Source organism: Eriocheir sinensis, chromosome 33, assembly GCF_024679095.1.
Source record: "Eriocheir sinensis breed Jianghai 21 chromosome 33, ASM2467909v1, whole genome shotgun sequence".
Taxonomy (NCBI): domain Eukaryota; kingdom Metazoa; phylum Arthropoda; class Malacostraca; order Decapoda; family Varunidae; genus Eriocheir; species Eriocheir sinensis.
The window spans coordinates 12,571,459-12,589,438 of NC_066541.1; the positions used below are offsets into that span (position 1 = coordinate 12,571,459).

The 17,980-nt window shown below is 39.7% G+C and overlaps 1 long non-coding RNA gene across 1 annotated transcript in view; it reads right to left on the bottom strand.

Moving 5' to 3' along the window:
* Positions 1-14,158, bottom strand: part of LOC127006858 (uncharacterized) — a 156,196-nt gene extending 142,038 nt beyond the window's left edge. The window contains exon 1 of the long non-coding RNA XR_007759789.1: positions 14,104-14,158. This is a non-coding gene — a long non-coding RNA (uncharacterized LOC127006858). The remainder of the gene's footprint in view (positions 1-14,103) is intronic.
* Positions 14,159-17,980: the final 3,822 nt, after the last annotated feature.

Consider the following 17,980-nt stretch of genomic DNA (forward strand, 5'->3'; position numbering starts at 1 on the left):
AAGTGTTGACGCTCGTCCCGCGACACTCTCTCTACTAAAAGCCGCCCGTGTGTTCCCTCCCTTAGCGCCGCCCGGGACACAATGCTTCCCACACAAGGGGAGAAGCCGCCGCACGGCCAGGCTAATAAGTCACACGGGGACTCCGGCACGGCGCCTCGTTACCTATCCCTGGGTTGTCCGCCACCCACGAAAACAGCGATTCCGCTTCTCATCTTCACTGAGTGGTCAGCCTTCGGGTGTACGGGCGTAGTGTCCTGGCGGACTCGGGTTCAAGTTCCGCCTGCCACTACAAGCTGGAAACTTTCACTTGATTTACATAATTTGATTTAAATCAAAACAACCCTGTGAAAAATATATAATAATAAAATAACTCCATGCACTAATGCGCACCTTGGTTAGACGATCTAGGTCATCTATAGAATGAAGCTATGGCCTGACGACGAGACTTTTATGAGCAAACGTATATGAAGATAAAAATAAATGCTTAAATATATATATATATATATATATATATATATATATACTGAAAACGATTCTCGCCTGAAATTACGTTTCAGCTGAAATTTAGATGCGCTGAGGAAAAATTATTATAATATGCAAATTTGAAATCACATTCGACAAGGCTGGAAAGGGAACAGCGAATGAACACACCGACACACAAAAAGTGACGGAGGCTGGGAGGCGGAGTATTATGGAGAGAAATAACAACATTTGCAGCACGTCACCCGCTCCAATTCCCTCCTCCTCCTCCTTCTCCTCCTCCTTTTCCTCTGACGCCTCCTCCTCCTGCTGCCTCCATAATGCTTGGAATTCTGAACATTTAAGTAGCCGGACAGGGCAGGGAAGGGAGAGAGGGCAAAAAAGAGTCGGCCGGTTCTCCCCCGTGACCCATAATCTTTATCCGCCGTCGCCGCGCCCCGCCCCCCGCGACACATCCGCTTCATGCCTTAGTCACCCGGACAGCGGCGGCAGGTAGGGGCAGGTGACGGCCGCCGGACACAATAGCCTCGCCCCAAGTTATTTCCTGCAGCCGTCCCTTAATTCGTAGACAAGGGTGGAAAGGCGGGCATGGTGTCCATTTAAAAATAAAAAAAGAATGAAATGAAATATAAAAAAGAAAAATAACTGACTTTCCTTTCACGTTTTTAATCATGGGCTTTACGCCGAGAAAATAACAATAAGAGAAACATCATCATCATCATCATCATCATCATCAACAACAACAACAACAACACTAAGTAAAAGCTCCAATGTAACTTATGTTAATTTATAAATATTTGGCTTTCTTTCATTTTTTTTTTGTTCGTCCGCTTTACGTTACATAAAACAACACCAATTACTCGTTTTCACAACATATTCAAGGCAGGTTTTTAATTCATTTACAAATACTCAGCTTTTTAATCATGGTTTTACTCTTACGTGTAACACCGGAAGAGCGAAACTGAACCTTGAACTCTAGACAAACTAAAAAAAAAAAAGTACCAATAAACTGTACCAGATGTCAGTGGTGCACACTTATCCATCATCCTTGTCAACGTAATTATAGAAAGTCAAAACGTTGTATTAGCTTAAGTAATGTAAGTAACGTTGAGGGCATACGCTATAGCTGCACGTGACCTCGGTACTAAAATAAGAAAAAAGATGAACAATGTAAAAACAAACATACACACACACACACACACACACACACACACACACACACACACACGCACACACGTTCCTTCCTCCTCATTCCTCCTAATGCACGTACACAACGCGTAAATCTCGTATTAATCTCGTCCTAATCTCCTGCTCCTTAGCGCCGACAGGAGGGAAAGGTCGCGAGGATCACCTGGCCTCCTACCTGCTAGCCAACCTACGATTAACTGCGTCGGGTACGTCGATCTTTCGCGCTAAGTTCCGGGGTGGACCTTCGATGTATTAATGAGGAATCCCAACCAGTCGCTAAGTCTTAGATAACGGATTAGTTGGAAGGGCAGACGCGCACTCAATAAGAATAGGAAAAGGAAAAGAAAGGGGGAGCGAGCGACTTAATACTAAATGCTCCGGGCGTGTTGGTCTCTTATGTCTATGTTCACTGATGACCTTCGATGTTTGAAAAGAATCCGAAGCTGTTACAGAGCCGTACTGAAGGGCACACGAGAACTCAAGAAAAAGGAGAGAGAGAGAAGAAACGCGACTTTATTTTATGTTTCAGACGAGTTAATCCCTTGTGTCTAGGTTCACGACTTCACGGATGCCCTTCCATGTATTTATGAGGAATCGCAATCAGCCGCCGAGTCTTCAATAACGAATCAGGTGGAAGGGCAAACGTGCACTCCAGAAGAATAGGAGAGGAAAAGAGTGGGAGAAAAGCAACTTAATTCTGGATGTTCCGGGCGTGTTGGTCCCTTGTGTTTAGGTTCAGTGATGCTCTTGAATGTTTGAAAAGAATCCGAAGCTGTTACTGAGCCGTATTGAAGGACAGCCGAGCAAGCATTAGAGAGAAAAAGAAAGTGTGAAAAAAAGGAGTTCGACCGTGTATTCGAGAGGGAGAAAAAAGGATGTGTGAAAGAGAAAGATACAAATTGACTGTGTTCTAAGCGTGATAGATTTTGTGTTGAGGTTTGAGGATGAGGTTTAGTGTATATTTGGGATTTAGGAAAGATAAATAAATTGGGAAAAAAAAGTTAATGTTTTGTTCAGGATTTTGGATGTTCAGAGTATGTGTAAAGAAGTTCAAAGTGGTTATGATTTAATAAGCTGATTTAGGAATGGGCACGTACTGAAGATAAATAAACAGGAATATAAAGATTAAATAAAGATGAATTAAAGAAATAGAGTAAATGAACGGGAGCAAAGAAGAAAAGACAGAATAAATAAAGATAAAATAAAGAAATAAAGAATAAATAAAGAATAATAAAGAAGAAAATAAAGAATAGGCAAAAATAAATGGAAAATGGAGTAAATAAAGATAATTAAATGAAGAAAAAATGATTATATAAAGAAATAAAGAGCAAAGGTAAAAATATAATAAAAAAGGTAAAGTTAAAATTAATGCTCCAGGCGCGAATAAAGAGGAAAATAAAGAATATGAATAAAATAGAAAGATAAAGAAGAAAAAAAGATAAAAAAAAAAAAAAGGTGTTATAATAAGATGCTTTAGGCGCGTACTCAGTCGATGTACCAAAAAACACAAAAAAAAGCTTGATATTTCTAGAGCAGTCCAACGCGCCGCTAAGCTTTAAAGGATCAGCTTGGACGTGTTCTGAAGGGCGACGAAAGTAAACAAAAACAAAAAACAAAAAACAAAACAAAAAAAGACATACGAAAAAGAAAAGAAAAAACAAATGAAATCCAGTTTTACGAGTTCTTTTTTTCTTATTTACCTTCTATTTGTTTTAGTGAGTGCTCTCTCTCTCTCTCTCTCTCTCTCTCTCTCTCTCTCTCTCTCTCTCTCTCTCTCTCTCTCTCTCTCTCTCTCTCTCTCTCTCTCTCTCTCTCTTTTACTTTTCTACAACTGGCTCTCCGTTACACTCCTCTCTCTCTCTCTCTCTCTCTCTCTCTCTCTCTCTCTCTCTCTCTCTCTCTCTCTCTCTCTCTCTCTCTCTCTCTCTCTCTCTCTCTCTTCCAATTACTATTTTTCACTATTTTTTTTTATTTTTCTACTTCCGCTTTTTTTTTTTTCCTAGCTCTTCCTCCATCACGATTTTCTTTACGACATCCTTTGCTGAAACCTCTAAATATAAAATTACTCCCTGATTACATATAGCTACAAGTCTTTTCCTCATCCTTTAAGTTTTTCTTCATCCCATTTCCATCGTTTAACTATAGACCACATCTTGGCTACCATAACCCTCAATTACTTCAAGTTGTTCCTAATTTCCTTTATATAACCTAACTACAAAGCCATTCTGTTTACCCTTCTTTGTTGCACCTATTCCCCTCATCGTTTGTATCATCAACCATCGCTAAAGCGCATTATCTACATGTCAAGCACATTTCTAAGCACGTCTTCCTCTATTCTCTTGGCCTTCTCCCGACTTCCTATACATTATCTACAGGCATTGCATCTTTAATTCCTTTATTGCATCTTTTCCCATTCTTTTCTACGACATCATCATTGAAACGTATTAAATCTATCAGTCTAACACATCCACTCCTTCCTCTATTTTCCTGGACTATTTTCTCAACTGCCTATTTATTGTCTAGCAGCACGTCATCCTTGGGTTTCTTACGTTAAAAAAAGTCCCTTCATTGTTGCATCTTCCTTCTTCGTTTCTACCTTGTAACAGCTAAAAAATCAATTACCTACAAGTCTAGCGCTATATCCACTTCTTCCGCTATTCACTTGGGCTTTTCTTAACCGTCCTTACATTATCCACAAGCACAGCATCCTTAATTTCTCACGTTTGCCTTGCTCTTTGTTGCATCTTATCCCCCTCTTCGTTTCCACCATATATCAACAGTGAAATGCATGATCTAAAAAACTATTAGAACTTAAACTTCTTCCTGTATTCTTGTGGGTTTTTCTTAACCGACTGTGCATTAAAAATAACCACAGCATCCTTAATTTCTGACGTCAAACATTATTCCTGTATTCCGTCAGCCTATTTTCTCCCCCTTATGCATCAGCTAGTCGGTAAGCCGGCGTGGTTACCCTCCATCCCTCAGCCTTTTCAGCCGCCCCGCCTCTTCACCCTCTTTGGTTACCATATTAATGGCCTGCCAAGTTTATCCAGGACAGACAGGCAGCCCTTGACCTACTTCTGGTAATGTTTAAGGTTAGGAGAGGTGAAGGCTGATGCACAGTTGCACACTCTTCTCATTATACAGAAAAAATGAGAACAGATAAAAAATAACTGTAAAAACGGATTATAGGCTACCTGATACGCCGATGTGCAAACTTGTTATTATAAAAGAAGAAAACAAGGGCGGAAAAAACAGAAACCAAGATTGATATGAAAAAATGCGTTGAGAATAACTTGGTCTGAAATGAAAAATGAAGGAAAAATTAGAGAAAACGCAACCAAATATTGAAAGGAATCATAAAAATATCCCTTATACGCATGTTGGCATGATAAAAAAAGGAAAATAGGGACACCAAAATAAAAAAAAGCCCAAATTGGACGGAATAAACTCGGCATGGAATTGAAAACGAAAGGAAACTATGAGTGCAATGTGATACTATATAATAAAAACACTAATACCAAGAACGCTGGTACGAATGTTTCCAATAATAAAAATAAACATTAAGGAAAATAAAAAAAAGGTTTAGTACGAAGAAACTGCACCAAAATTACTTAAGTGTAGAATATATAACGAAACACTATGAATAACGCAGCCCATAATTTGTGTACCATAGATAATTAAACCATATATATGCACTCCTGTATTTAGGCCTAACCACTGAATTAATAAGGAGTGATTAGTGAGTTCCTCCTCTGCGTGTCGCCCTAATAGTCAACCTAATTAGAGATCGAGAACATCATATAAGCTTCGTAGATAATAATTGCTTCACACAACAATTAGCAGCGGCGGCGTTGTTAAGATAAAAACCGTAGCCGCAGGAAGATGGAGCGAAATTATCAGCGTTATTATCAGGTAGGAAGTAAGAAGTAGTCGTCTGTCTGTATGTCTCTCCCTCTCCCTCTCCCTCTCTCTCTCTCTCTCTCTCTCTCTCTCTCTCGGCGCGCGGGGTCAGACCTGTGTGACCTTATTTGCGGCAAAGTTATGAGCCGGGTATTGAAATGTGCCGGGGAACATTTTTAGCGCTGAGTAAATTGCTATTGGTGGTGTTCAGGATAGTGACGCGCGGACAGAACTCATTTTTATTAGTTCTGCGGCTCCTACCCCCTCCCCCCCAACCCCCAACAACCCACACAACCACCACCATCCTTCCCCTTTCCCCGCTCACCCACCCACCGATCCAACCACATACGTTAATACATACATACGCGCTCCATGTTAAGTTGAAATATTGGTCTTTTCCCGATCGATTGGCTGATGGAATACCAAGAAATTTATGAACCCGAGGGAACGATGGCGGATGGCAGGGAGAGGAGAGGAATAAAGGAGTGAAAAGGAGCAGGAAGGGAGGTAAACAGAGGAGTAGATTCTTTTTTGTTTCTGACAGCCGGTGGTAAAAACCCTGTTGAGGATAGCACGGAGCTGCAACTATTCCGCTCTGTCTATCTCCATCTATCTATCTATCTATCTATCTACCTGTATATCTATCTATCTATCTATCTGTCTAGCTGTCGATCTGTCCGTCTATCTATCTCTGCCTATCTATCTAACACGGGTCTCTCTTACTCAGATAATCGTTTCCATCTCAAATTACTCGATTCTGAGATTTGAATTAATTAAGTGGCGATGGATTACAATTTCAGCGGTGAATGGTTGGTTACAATTCTAGCGGCAAGGCGTTACTGTTATTCGTTAGGTTAAAGCGTAGTTGTAGCAGTGTAAGGGAAAGTGTGAAGTCGCGTAGATTCTGTGGTTACCTGCTCCGCCATATTGAAACAGGTGTAATTATGGATACCTGTAGGATGATTATAGAAACCTGTAGGATAATTACTGATACCTGTAAGATAATTATGAATACCTGTAGGATAATTACTGATACCTGTAGGATAATTATGGATACCTGAAGGATACTTATGGATACCTGTAGGATAATTATGGAGACCTGTAGGATAATTATGAATACCTGAAGGATAATTATGAATACCTGTCGGATATATATACCTGTCCTTCCCTAATTGCATCGCGCTACTTCGATGGTTACCTGCTCTGTCATATTAAAACAGGTGTTCATTTTATAATTATGGATACTCACCTGTCTGATCCATTTTTCTTATGCTTCTTGCCTACTTATTCACTTCCTTTGCCTTCTACATATAGGTCATTGTTAAGTCATCACAATTTCCAGCAAAGTAAAAACCTGTTGGATCTATTTTTCTTATGCCTGTTACCAATACTTTTTCACCTTCGTTGCCTCATTACATATCGTTAAGTGTAAGTCATCGCTATTTCCATAAGTAAAGACCCGGAGCCATTGTTAAGTCATTACTATTTTCAGCTAAGTAAAAACCTGTTGGATCTATTTTTCTTATGCCTGTTATGTATACTTTTTCATCTTATTTGCCTCACATATAACGTCCAGTGTAAGTCATCGCCATTTCCATCTAAGTAGAGACCCGGAGCCACATACAGTCCCTGCCCCGTCCCTTCCCTTCCCTTGCTTTGCCTTTCATCCCCAGGCGACGCTCTTCAAAGCCAGGCGGACAGGAAAAGAAAGGAGCGGAGGATGAAAAAAAATATACCGAACTCCAGTCTGCCACGCAAGCCAGACATCATCAGCGGGGCCTTCTGTCTCTCTCCCGGACGAGCTCTTTCTTCTCTGCGTCCTTAATTCTTTTTTTTTCTTTATCTTTTTTTCTGAGTTGTTCCTCCGTGTGTTTAAGTTAGCTATTTTTGTCATGCTGTACAGTGATTTTTTTTGTCTCTCCCACACGAGTTTTTTCTTCCTTGCTGTCCTTAATTTTTGTTTTCTTTCTTTCCTGAGCAGTTTCTCCGTGTGTCTGAGTAGGGTATTTCTGTCCCTGGTATAGCGTAAATATTATATAGAGAAATGTACTTTTTAATTGACACTTTTTTCTTGTCTGTCTTTTTTCTCTTCTTTATTTTTATCTCTCTGATGTAATTCCTTCCTTTATGTAAGCTATTTCTCTCCCTGAAGTTGAGTCAAAATATGTAGTGTACCTTTATATATTCCTTGGACAAGCTCTTTCTTTCTTTCTGTTTTAATTTCTTTTTTCTTAATTTTTCCAGTGTAGTTCCTTTGTGTCCTTTAAGTAAGCTATATATGTCCATGGTATAGCGTTAAAATATAATAGGTAAATGTTTTTTTTATATATTATTCTTTCCTGACAAGCTATTTCTTCTTTTCTTCCTTATTATTTCTCTTTTTCAAATGGGGTAGTTCATGTATTATTAATAAGCTATTTATGTCCCTGGTGTAGTGTGATAACTGTATAAAAGAGTGCTTATTTGATTAACTAGTGTTGTCCCTTTTCCATCTCATTTTTTTTTTCTCTCTCTGTTTATCTTCAAAGAAACTCTAATGCTTTATTCCCGTTTTTGTTGTTGTTGTTCCCTGGGTTATTTTTACTTATATGGTTTCTGTTTTCGAATGTAGAATGAAATATCTCGTTTATCTTCGCTCCTGCTCTTCGCTTTTTTCTTAACAAAAAGTGTAAAACAGGTAAACAGTTCTACCGCTTTTCATATACGATTATTTTCTGTCGATGAGGTTTGTTTTGCGTTTTATCCACGAGGTTCATTTTACGTTCTACCCACGAGGCTCATTTTACGTTCTATCCACGAGGTTCATTTTACGTTCTATCCACGAGGCTCATTTTACGTTCTATCCACGAAGTTCATTTTACGTTCTATCCACGAAGTTCATTTTACGTTCTACCCACGAGGCTCATTTTACGTTCTACCCACGAGGCTCATTTTACGTTCTATCCACGAGGTTCATTTTACGTTCTATCCACGAAGCTCATTTTACGTTCTACCCACGAGGTTCATTTTACGTTCTATCCACGAGGTTCATTTTACGTTCTATCCACGAGGTTCATTTCACGTTCTATCCACGAAGTTCATTTTACGTTCTATCCACGAGGTTCATTTTACGTTCTATCCACGAGGTTCATTTTAGGTTCTATCCACGAGGTTCATTTTACGTTCTATCCACGAGGCTCATTCTACGTTCTATCCACGAGGTTCATTTTAGGTTCTATCCACGAGGTTCATTTTACGTACGTTCTATCCACGAGGCTCATTTTATATTTTATCAACGACGTTCACGATCTATCCACGAGGCTCATTTTATATTTTATCAACGACGTTCATTTTACGTTCTATCCACAAGGTTCATTTTGCGTACGTTCTATCCACGAGGCTCATTTTATATTTTATCAACGACGTTCATTTTACGTTCTATCCACGAGGTTCATTTTACGTTCTATCCACGAGGCTCATTTTATATTTTATCCACGAGGTTTATTTTACGTCTACTCATATTATTATAACACGTCACAGAGTCAGATTTGATTGCAAGTCTATATCCACTCACATCGCTTATTACGGTTTAAAAGCATTGGTGTTGAAAGCATCGGCGCACACGAACGAGTAAACAAAATGCAGGGAGGAAAGCGTAAATATCTCACGTTTACAAACACACTTCGATCCGATTACCTAGCGCGGAATTAAAATATATATGCAAACAAAACATTGCATACTACGAGCGGCGAAGCAAAAAGCGAAAATATTGCATTACACATGAGAGCAAAAAAGGACAAAGCACACACACACACACACACACACACACACACACACACACACACACATTACAAGCAATCACAGTCGACCTCTCTCCCTCCCTTCCTCCCTCTACCACCTGTCCTTCTCCTCCTCCTCCCCTCTCTTTCCTCATCTCTCTCTCTCTCTCTCTCTCTCTCTCTCTCTCTCTCTCTCTCTCTCTCTCCCTTCCACTTATGAGCTTTCGTCTTGTTTTTCTTAGGCCAAGCGAGGTTCTTTTCCTTATACAGGGACGAGAGAGCAATCGACCGCAGAGGAACGATAAATATTGGAGGTTCTTAGACTTCGGAAAGGTGTGAGTGAGGAGCCGAAGAGACGTGTGTGTGTGTGTGTGTGTGTGTGTGTGTGTGTGTGTGTGTGTGTGTGTGTGTCGCTTTGATCTCAGTGTCGATGGGTGTGTGGTGATTGGAATTGATGTTTTGTGGGGGTGGAGGTAGGGTGGAAGGGGTGGGTGGGTAGGGTGATGGAGGGGAGGGGATGGTGGGGATAGAGGGGGAAGTGAGGGAAGGGGAGACTGACGTAAAGAAGCTGGCATGTCTACACTCTCTTCGTCTGTCTGTCTATCTTTCTGTCTGTCATTCTGTCTGTCCTTGTCTTCCTCATCCAATATCTTCGCCTCCTCCTCCTCCTCCCTCCTCCTCCTCATCTTCCTCTTCCTCCTCCTCCTCTTCGTTCCACTAACTCTGAGTCTAATACTTTCCGTGTCTATTCTCTTTTCTTATTTGCTCTCTCTTCTTCGCTTCACTTCCCTTCTTCTTCCTTTCCTCCACATGTCCTTCTCTCTGTTTCTCCTCCTGCTCCTCTTCCTTCTCCTCCTCCTCTCCCGTTCCCCGGTTTATATATTTCAATTCATTTAATTTTTTTTCTTTTTTTCTTCACTTGTCATAATATTACTGCTCTCTCTCTCTCTCTCTCTCTCTCTCTCTCTCTCTCTCTCTGAGAGAGAGAGAGAGAGAGAGAGAGAGAGAGAGAGAGAGAGAGAGAGAGAGAGAGAGAGAGAGAGAGAGAGAGAGAGAGAGAAACAAACCCACAAACTAATGAGCAGAGAATCTAAAAAAAAAAAAAAAAAAAAAAAATGTAAGAAAAGCAAAAAATCGTACAATACAGGTGTCCAATTAAGCCTCGTACCTTTCTAGCGGATTAACTTTTTTTTTTAAATAACAATGAATAACAAATACATCCTACGTATTGCCCTCTCGACTCAATGAACCAGGGTCTTGCGGCATCCCACACGAACCTTCGAATCCTATGAACCACACATTTGAATCCCTTTCGTAAACTTAATACTAAATTTCCTTAGAGTTGCCTCTCCAGTGAAGCTTCGAATCCAATGAACCACACACTTGAATCCCTTACGTCAACTAAATCTTCTACCGTTGTCCCTCCAGTGAAGATTTGAACACTGTAAAGCACCTCACTGGATTCCCTTACTTAATCCTTGTCCCGCCTGTTACATTTCCTCCTCTCACTTTGTTAGTATTTCCCTTTTCAAAACTAATCCCTTTCCCTTCAATACGTAACTCCATTCTTTCCCTTCTCATTGCACTTCGGTTTACTCCACTTCCATTCGATTATCTTATTTTCCTTTTCAATATGTCTTTTCCTTTCACTTCACATCCTCGTTTCCCTTCTCTTTCTTTTCAAAACATCAATTTCCTCTTCTTATCCCAGTCCAATAGTTACTTTCCTCTTTCATCTTCGTTTTCTTTTTTACCGTTTTTCGTCCCTTTTTTCACTCCCGGTCTTCTTTCTCCGTATCTATTCTATCTTCCGTCTTCACTTCTCATTTTGTTTTTTTTTTCCTCATGTCTGGCGTTTACTTCTTTTCCCTTTTTCTCTCTTCTCAAGTTTGTGTTCCTGCAACCAGAATGATCCTTGCTTGATTCAGTTTACTTTCCTCTCTCGGTTTCCTCCCTCCTTCCCTTCTTTCTTTCCTCTTCTTTATATTCGTCCCTCAGTTCTCCTTTCTCCCTCTCCTGTACTTCCAATTCAGTCCCCCTCCCTTCCTCGGCTTTCTCCTTTCTCCTTTTCTTTCCTCGTCCATTCGTCCCTCAGTTCTCCTTCCTCCCTTGCCTCTACTCCTGATTCACTTCCCCTCCTTTCCTCGGTTTCCTCCCTTCTTTCCTCCTCTATTCGTCCCTCAGTTCTCCTTCCTCCCTCTCCTTTCCCTTCCATGTCCGTCTCTCAACCCATTCGTCTCCGGTTGTAGGTCCATAGCTCACTCCACTTCCTCTCCTTTCTTCGTCCATCCTTCATCCCCAACTACACAAGAGATAGATAGATAGAAACTGTGGGAGGGAGAGAGGGAGGTGGTGTCAGGTGAGCGGGTTACAAAGAGCAAATGGTCGCCGGGAGCTCGGGCACGCAGTATTCCTGATAACAACAACATCGAGGAGCGAACCCAATTGATCCTCCGTAGCGCTGCCTTGCCCGGAGAGGCCTCAGCGGATCAACAATGAAGGAGGACACGCTCAATGGTCTCTCCCTGATTGCCATTCGTCCGGGACAATGTTGCATACTGTGTGTTGAAGCGTCCTCTCTCTCTCTCTCTCTCTCTCTCTCTCTCTCTCTCTCTCTCTCTCTCTCTCTCTCTCTCTCTTTCTCCGTCCATCATATCTCACTTCATCTCACGCAAAAACCCGAACCCGAGAAGAAATGTATAATAGTTTCCTCTCTCTCTCTCTCTCTCTCTCTCTCCGTCCAACATATCTCGCTTGCTCTTCCTTTCACGAAAAAAAAAAAAAACGAGAAGAAATGTATAATAGTTTCCTCTCTCTCTCTCTCTCTCTCTCTCTCTCTCTCTCTTTTCCCAAGGTGTAAAACATGTGAATAAAATATTTTTTGGGCGGTGTGTTATAATAGTAAATATATATAATTTAGTAAGTTTTTTATTTATTTAATCCGCTTATTTAATTCCTCTGTAAAACGCAATATAAACACTGTTACTCCTAAAAATGGTAGCAAGAGGTGTTTTTGATCTTTGAAATATGTTTGTGTATGAATTTTATCGGTTTCAGCATTATTGTTTTCGCTTATTAACCTGCTTACCTATGTTTGCCTAGTAAGCGCTTAATATGCACGATAACAAGTAAATCTCTTCGAACATTGCGAGAAAAGTCACATTTATTCCATCAAAGAAATGTGTGTATGACTTTTTAATCAATTTTAGCATCATATTTGTCTCATTAATTTGCCAACCTGTTAATTCGTATAATAAACGTTTAATATGCACAATAACAATTTAATCGCTACAAACACTGCCAGAAAAGTCACATTTACTCCATCAAAGAACAAGTTGGATTCGCCTCAAGCCAGACTCAACAATTAATAATGCCGTGAAATCAGCTTTGCCTTGCGAGGAAAAAGTGAAGCTTACCGCTAAATGAAAAGAAAGCTTAGTGCCGATAATGGAGAATGATCGAAAGGGTACTGGAAAGGCTGAGCTAAATATAATCTTTCTAATATTTCAGGCATAAACACTGGAGATTAAAACATAAGGAAAGGCTGACTGATGGATTAACACGTCGAAGAACACACACACACACACACACACACACACACACATCATCCTTCAGCCCACAACACAGCCTCTGCACATCTCTCTCTTCAGGAAGCAACTCCAAGCGGCGGCCCTTAATGTTTCCCTGAGCGGCAGGTGCAAGCTTCCACCTGTTGCCGCGCCAGATAATACAACGCCTTGCACCTGTTGCTACCGACACACCTGGCCTCAACGTTATAAGCATCCAGGTGAGATAATGCTTCGCCTCCTCTTATTCTTTTTCGCAGCTCTTCGTTCGCACCCAAACACACGACCCTTTTTGATCCATCGTCGATATCGCGTTTTCAGCAGCAAAGCGTTTTTAGTTTGTTCTTAATTAAGTTCATCAACACCATCGGGTTTCGTCTATATTCCAGGTTCGGGATATGTGTGTGTTTTCGAGTGAGTTGGTCTGTCAAGTGCCCTTCAGGGTCAAGCTCGCATCAAAACCCTGCCTTGGTTTTATTAGTATTGAGGCTAAATCCACGCGTTTGAGTTTTAATCACACACATAAACGAAAATATTAAGCCGTTCCCCGAAATAAACACGCGCCACTACAAAGAAAAGTGAAATATAAATGGAAAACAGCATGGCGAGGTAAATATAACGAAGAAAACTTGGTCCTAAAATAATAGTTTGATTTACTTGTATTTGCTTAATGTACGTGATAACTAAGCAATAAGATGAATATTAAAGATTTCCTTCGTTTTCCTGTACTAACAAATAATATCACAACGTATGAAAATAACCAAGAACGTCAACATGAGCGCCACCAAAAAAAAAAAAAAAAAGGAATAATAATATTATTAATAATAATAACAATAATAATAATAATAAAAATAATAATAATAATAATAATAATAATAATAATAATAATAATAATAATAATAATTCGAAGCTATATAAATGGTATTCTATCAGTCGACGTAAAAGAATAACCACGACTTTTATGTTTTACCAACTTGACATAAATAAATATATTTACATAACCAATAAGAGCAAATGAAAAGCAATATCTGGAAACCCATCACCATCCTTGTATTAATCCTTCGAAATGAGGCAAACAAACTCCGGTAACTGTTCGTTAGAGGTCACTCAAAGATATCACGAACGAGTGTTACTTGACATTTTCCCAAAGAATTTTTTTTTTTGAGTGACCTCTAACGAAATAATACGCAAACTCCTTTAACACTTACATTATCACTGCACGTCAGGCACCTCCAGGGACGTTCATACACTGCCTGTTTGCCACTCTACCCTTGCACCTGAAATAATTAATTGAAGTTACCAGGAATATTAGGCTAGTCGGGAAACGGAGAAATAATTGAGGTTACCAAGAATATTAGGCTTGCCGGGAAACAGAGAAATAATTGAGGTTACCAGGAATATTAGGCTAGTCGGGAAACGGATAAATAATTGAGGTTACCAAGAATATTAGACTTGCCGGGAAACAGAGAAATAATTGAGGTTACCAGGAATATTAGGCTAGTCGGCAAACAGAGAAATAATTGAAGTTACCAGGAATATTAGGCAAGTCGGGAAACAGAGAAATAATTGAGATTACCAGGAATATTAGGCTAGTCCGGAAACAGAGAAATAAATGAGGTTACCAGGAATATTAGGCTATACGGGAAAGAAATAATTGAGGTTATCGGCAAACTAGGTTATAGGTGCTACATACGAACAAATAAAAAAACATAACAAATTAGATTTTTTTTGTCATTGCTCTAGTTTTCTCTACTGGGATAAAATAAGAAACAGTCCTCATAATTCATAAAATAATGGAACAAAACTGAATTTTAATTTATTTAAATGACACGGACAATTCAAAATGTTAGCTATTCCTGTGCTTGGGCCTGAATATAACAAATGTCAACAATATCAATGAAACGAAGCTTAACTTTCAATATGAGTTGTGCTTTTAACGATACAAATAATTTAAAATGTAATATAATCGAGAATTTTAACCAACAAATAATATATAACCTACGTATCAACAATAGTGATTGCGTAAAATCATGATTGCCCATTGCGTAACATTATATAAACTAACAGGCACAAAAAATACATCAAAAGCCTGCTAAGCTGTACTGTGCGAATTAAAGGCATGATAATGAAAATCCAGGGGAACTATGGATAATTGTTATTGCCGTTACCTGTCACGTGCAGGTAAACAGTGGCCACCGTTACTATACCGAAACGAAAGTAAAAAAAAAAAGGAGACTAAAAATAAAGAAAAACAGAAGCAGGATGTAAACTAGTATCTCTGATAGTGAGTGAAACGGTAGAAAAAGAAAGACCTGTTGAAAGAAAAAAATACAAATAAAAAGATAAATGAGAGAAAAAAACAAGACTATACACCTTCTCAAACACAACCAATAAACCTCAATTAATATCTACAAGACTACAGGTGGGGATAGAAGGCAACGTTGGGTATCATCACTATAACCAAAACTTTCTCCTACACAGTCAATAAACCTCAACCCATATCTACTAGGCTATAGGTAGGGTCAGCCGATAACAGAGGCCATAAACACTAAATAAATACTTTCTCATATACAGGTAATGAACCTCACTCAACATCTATAATCTAAGAAAGAAAAAAAAATCAGATATGACACACACACACACACACACACACATGAATGATGCAGCATTTGCCACCTAGCCACTAATAACTATATAATACATTCCCACAAACAGCCAATAAACCTCAGTAACCTAAGAATAAATGCAATCAGAAACGACACTTACAAGTTCCATAGTAAGACACACGTTGGTAATGAAAAGAAGGGGTATTTAAATAACGAGTTGCCACCTAGCCACTAACAACTAAATATTTCCTCCAACAATACAAATTATATAATACCACACACTTAAACCCCATAAAAGGCATACACGTTACTTATTAAAACAAAATCAAGTTACTGCACTGCATTCAGGGACCAAAAAGAAATCCATGATGTAAGTATTAACTTTGCAAGAGGTGGCTAAGGTTTCGTAAATGTTATCCCAAGTATATAATCCCACTCCTATAAGCTAACAATGAAAATAACCTAAAACGACACACTTACGTAACTTAGAAATAATTAACCCTTATAGTCATGTGAAAAAAAGTCAAATGTGTAATCCCAACAGTGAATATGATACGAAAAAACACCCATGTAGTACCTCTAAAACAAAGCATGAACAACATCAACAATAACAACAACAAAAAACAACAACATGAACCTGCCCACCACCCCACCATTTAAATCCCACCAGTGCCACCATAACAAACACTCATCATAACATTTATGCCATTTATCTCTATACTTATTGACTCCAGTACACCCAAAACACCTGTAACTAACCTTCAAGAGTACCTGGTCATCCCCGTTCCTCCATAGTCGCGTGACACTACCGAGAAAAGCGAAAAATTAACAAAAACAGACATAATGACACTTCCTCGACCGCTTCGTCCACACGTGGCCGAGAGGAACCCACCACCGTTGCCAGATTATCGTACTCAGAGCTTAGTATTTACCGTTTTCTGACGCCTAGCTTTTGCTAAGAAACATCAGGAATTAACTATTTTAACTATAGTTGTAAGTGAATCTCCATATTGGGGTCCACGAGACAATTTTGGGGCCGGAAGTCGGTAAATATAAGAGGCTAAGTAAGACAATCTGGCACTATTGGTCAGTTTCAACCCGCCTCGGCCCAACTCTGCCAGATTCTCGTACTCAGGTTCTTATGTTTACCGATTTCCGACCCTCAAAACTGTCTCCTCCACCCAGACAACAAGATTCAATTCTAGTTATCGTTGAAATGGTTAATAACTGATGTCTTGTCGTAATAGTTAAGTGTATAAAACCGGTATATACAATGTGGTGAATACGATACTCTGGCACCGCTGTGATGAACCCGCCGCCGCCTTCCCTTCCTGCCAACCACCAAATAAACCCTCATTTTGATTATAGGCGTTTGATTATGAAAAGAAAACACAGATACAGATGATTTCCTTCGTTTGTTGAGTTTGTTATGTGCGGGAAGGTTGACTATATAGATATTAGCCTACGTAGCAGAGAATTAAGGGCTATGGAAAGTGCCCCTCCCTGTCAGCCACCAACCCTTATATACTTTGGTTATCAACGTTTAAAAATGATTTCCTTCGTGTGTCTTCGTGTCCTTTATTATGTGTGGGTAAGCTTACTAGATGTTACGTACTGAAGAAATGGATTACGGGAGTGTTGGCAGGAGTGAGGAACAGCGACGGGGAAGGTTTCGGCGTCTATACTTCAGCGAGGTTCCAGCGAGAGCGAGTATGCTTATTTAGTGTTTGTTTATAGTGCTTTATTTTCCTTCCTTCGATATTTTCAAGAGCTCAGGAGAGGCAAAGAACACCAGCAGTTATTATATATGGTACGTACAGCCCCATAAAACCCGTAAACACAATATATGAGGTGAAAATGTGAATATGTTATAGGATTTCACACTCCGGTCAGCATGTTTTTATTTATTTTCGTGTTGTTATTGCGTTGTGGTGGGTTTTGTGTGTTATCGTGGATTGTCATCATTGTTTAGTGGTTGTGGTTGTTGGTGGCGGTGGAGAATGTGTCGTGTGTTGGCAATGTCCTTGGTATAATAAGTCTTTCCATTTTATCAAGTCTCTTTAGGTGTGTTGCCTCAGATTAGGTTGTGTTGCCACCTCTCTCCTTTCTCACTCGCTCTCCCTCCCTCTCACTCTCCCTCCTTCCCACACGCACTCCTCCCTCCCTATACTACCCACCTCTCTCTCTCTCTCTCTCTCTCTCTCTCTCTCTCTCTCTCTCAGCACTATTTTCCATTATAATTTCACGTGTTTTGACTCATTTTCCACAAAACTCATAAGTGAACTGCTTTGCCATATGAGCTTTTGTGAAAGGGTGACTATGATATTATTGTTGTGACTTCTTGTGTTGCTCCTTTCACGTATCTTCTTTGAGTTACTCCTTGGGATATTATTTGTTGATCCTGAATATGGTAAATGTGTAGATTAGCCTCGTCACTTTCCAACACTCGTACTGCTGCAAAAATGGTTACTCTAAAAAA